The following is a 4,139-nucleotide window of genomic DNA, read 5'->3' as shown; positions in this document are numbered from 1 at the left end:
CCCGGGAGAACCCTTTTAACAATTTTTGGGGTGTGTGTGGCAGAAACTGGGCATGACATATTTGTTACTGAAATGGCATATCTAGGGAATCATTTATGGATAAGACCTGTGGGGTGAAAATGCCTTGAGGGGTGTAGTTTCCAAATGGGGTCACTTCTCAGGGCTTTCTTTTTATTATTTCACATCTGGGCCTCTGCAGTTGTGAACCAATACTTTGTAAATCGCCAAATTAGGCCTCAATTTTACATGGTACACTTTCACAACCCTTTGGATGACAATGTAGGAGGTGAACTTAAGGTAATCAACCTCTCAGATATAGTATTTACTCCTAGTCAAATCTCAGTGCTCTCCTTGGGTCTGTCATTCTGTCCTGTGACAGGCTTTGATGATTTTCTAGCCATCAAGGATGTGTTTCTGTTTGCACGCAAACTTATATACAAAAAGTATCACTCTAAAAATGAACCTCATCATCTCTTTACAGCACAGGAGGAATTGGAAGCGGTCCGGGCGCTAGAATCTCTACTCCAGGAGCAAGAAGTCAGTAATGGTAGGTTTCCAGATACCATTCGCCCTAGGTCCACCACATTTCCTCCCTTGTCACTAAATCCATCGGTGGAGATGTTCGTCAGAATGGTGGTTGACGAGCTTCGGAAGTTGCCACAGGATCGTGGCTATGATAATTTATCTTGGGCCCAGCGAAAGGCTTTACGTGAGCTTAAGCAGATGAAGGGCATTGTGTTTAAACCGGCTGACAAGGGTGGAAATGTGGTGATATGGCCTATTGAGATGTACGAATCAGAGGCATATCGGCAATTACGGGATGTGGAGTGTTACAAGCGTTTGACATATAACCCGACTACTGACTTCAAAGGACAGTTGGATGCGATACTAATGGAAGCTTGTGATAATAACATCATCACTAAAAAAATCATGGATGGGCTCACTGTGAAGTTTCCCATCACTCCCACACTATACCTCCTACCAAAGGTACATAAAGATCATAAGAAACCACCAGGCCGGCCTATTGTGTCAGGATGTGGGAGTTTGTGTGAGTCTATCTGTCGCTTCCTGGATTTTTATCTCCGTCCATGCGTCGAGAATCTACAATCATATGTGAAGGATTCTACGGACGTGTTGAAACGCCTAGATGGGGTGACCATTGAGCAGGATATGTATTTGGTATCCTGTGATGTGGAATCCCTGTACACCTGTATTGACCACGAGTTAGGGCTGCGAGCTATTCAATACTTCTTAGGCCCATGTGATCACGATTGTGAATTGGTCCAATTTCTGATCCTCCTTTTGCGTTTTGTCCTTGAGCATAATTATTTTGTGTTCAGGGACAAACACTATTTACAACTTCGGGGGACGGCAATGGGTGCCACCTGTGCACCTTCATATGCAAATTTATTTTTGGGCTACTGGGAACAGGAAATTGTACGGGAGGCCATGGATATGGTGTCTGGATGTGTTGTTAGTTGGATGCGTTTTATCGATGACATCCTTTTTATTTGGCAGGGTACGCGTGCAGACCTTGATCAGTTTGTATCCATTTTGAACAACAACACACAGAACATCAAATTAACGAGTAAGATCAGTCAAACCAACATGGATTTTTTGGATATCAAAATGACAGTACAAGATACAGGTAAGCTCAGCACCACCATTTTCCGTAAGGAAACTTCTGTAAATTCTCTCCTACATGCATCGTCCTTTCATCCCTCTCATGTTATACGGGCTATCCCTACGGGGCAATTCCTGAGGGCCAGACGTGTATGTGACTCCGATTCTAATTTTGAAAGAGAATCACAATGTCTGAGGACCCGCTTCATACAACGAGGGTATCCTAAAAAGGATATCGAGAAGGGATATCATAGGGCTTGTCACAGTAATAGGAATAATCTGCTTACTCAACAAAAACGTAAGAACACGGATGATATAGTGAGACTTATTACTCCATACAACTCGCAATGGATGGAGATAAGAAATATTGTGACTCGCTTTTGGCCAATTCTGCTCACGGATCCAGATTTGAAAAAACATCTACCCCCGAAGCCCCAACTTACAGCCAAAAGAAGTAAAACCTTGGGTGACCACTTAGTTCGGAGTCACTATAGTGCTCCTAGTCCCAAAACCTATCTTTTTGGCTCTAAAGGGCCGACGTGGGGATCTTTCTCTTGTGGTCATTGCTCTATTTGCAAATTGATTGTGAAAACTGATACATTCACTGATTCTGAAAAGAAAAGAAGTTTTAAAATTGTACACTTCATCAATTGCAGTACTACTGGTGTAGTGTACATGGCAACATGTCCATGTGGCCTGTCTTATGTAGGCATGACCACAAGAGAACTTAAAATGCGAATTCAAGAACACGTGAGGGACATTAAAAAGGCTGGAACAATAGAGGGTAACAACTGGGAAGAAATCGATAAATTGAAATCTATCCCCCGACATTTCCGCGATTTTCACAATAACAAGTGGCAGGATTTAAAGGTTCATGGCATCGACAAAATTCTTGTTGGATCACGTGGAGGAGATACTTTCCGTAAATTAGAACGGATCGAATGTAAATGGATCACAAAATTGAAGACTAGCGCGCCTCTGGGGCTCAATGAGAAAATGTCCTTCGCTTCCTTCCTATAACAATATTTTCTTTTTGGGTCCTATAGCATCATTATCTTTTAACTTTTTAAACCTGTATATATTTGACTGGTATGGTTGGACTGTGCTGTTAATAATTGGTGGGCTTGTCGGTTTAAGCATTATTGCGTTTTGGCTGTATCCATATTTGGTGGCATTTTTAACATCATCATTTTTGTCTTTTTATAGGGGCCATACGATCTGTATTTATTGGGCTGAATAGAATACCAAGTATCACATATTATATCTCAGAATAATGTTTTTGGTTGGACTCTATTCAACAATACGTTTTGAACATACTCTAAATTTTGATCATTTTTTAGCTCTTTTCATGGGGTACTTATTTTTATTCGTGTGTTTGTGCACACACTGCACACATATTTATTATACATTATTTATTATCCACTTTATATATCCTTATATAAATTTTGTCATCACACTTGGTATGTTGTATATATATATATTTTTTTTATATTTATATTTTTATTTATTCACATTTATGTTTACACATATTCACTCTCAATATATTTATATATATTTTTTACACGCTTGTTATTTATATACATGCTAACAATAAAATCACATATGTCTTATCATTATAAATTTTTTTGAGCATATTAGAACATATCACATTGTACATCTGTTACATTATTGTATGTATTATTTATATTAATAAATAGAATTGTATTTTAACTGTGGTTTTGTCACGTGTGTTTCACTTTATTTATTTTGTTTTTTATTTTATCACCACACTGTGCACGTGTGTTCACTCACTTCTCACTATCATTTATTATTTATTATTTTTTATGAAATAATATTCTTTCATAAATTGTTTCCCCGGTTTACTATATGTTATATATATTTATTTTTGTATATATATAAGTCAATATATGGTCTTTTTTGTATTGATGGTTTTATGAAATGACAGTATGACACTATGTTTGATGTATTATCAAATTATGTATATTTTTTCTATATATGTATTATTGCTTATATTTTGAGACATTAGAGTTCCATTGTATATTTATATTCTGTTTCTCACATAAAAAATAGGATCGTGATACATATGCCCTATACTGGTTTTTGCCATATAAGTTGATCTCTTATTGTCCTTGCCCATACTTAAAATAGCCACTATGATGTGATACGTCATATATAAGCTATTACATCTGTTGTCTGCGGCGCTTGCGGTCTGATGCGCACGCGCATGCGCGTTTACATTCCTTGAGACGTACACTGGACATTTGCAATGGTGGTGTTTGCTGCTTACCGATCAGCATTCAGGTAACTTTAGACATGCTGATTCACCAATGTAGAACACCTGGTACATTTCAGGTGTTCAGCATTGGGGATTTGAGAATGTCGTGCTGCTATTTGCTATCTCTGAATAAACCTCTCCCACCACTGAGTATAAATACAACGCCGGTCACCTTACTAGTCAGTACCCCTTGAAAAAGCTACCGCGAAACGTGCGTCGGGGCTCTTGCTGTGGAGCTCAT

At 38.5% G+C, this 4,139-nt stretch overlaps 1 long non-coding RNA gene across 1 annotated transcript; it reads left to right on the top strand.

Moving 5' to 3' along the window:
• The first annotated feature begins 322 nt into the window (after positions 1-322).
• On the top strand, positions 323-3,079 carry LOC142729564 (uncharacterized). Its single transcript, XR_012878365.1, has 3 exons — positions 323-547; positions 1,519-1,648; positions 2,830-3,079. It is a non-coding gene; the product is annotated as an uncharacterized LOC142729564 (long non-coding RNA).
• The last annotated feature ends 1,060 nt before the right edge of the window (positions 3,080-4,139 follow it).

Source organism: Rhinoderma darwinii, unplaced genomic scaffold, assembly GCF_050947455.1.
Source record: "Rhinoderma darwinii isolate aRhiDar2 unplaced genomic scaffold, aRhiDar2.hap1 Scaffold_720, whole genome shotgun sequence".
NCBI classification, from domain to species: domain Eukaryota; kingdom Metazoa; phylum Chordata; class Amphibia; order Anura; family Rhinodermatidae; genus Rhinoderma; species Rhinoderma darwinii.
This window is presented reverse-complemented; position numbering and strand designations above follow the sequence as displayed.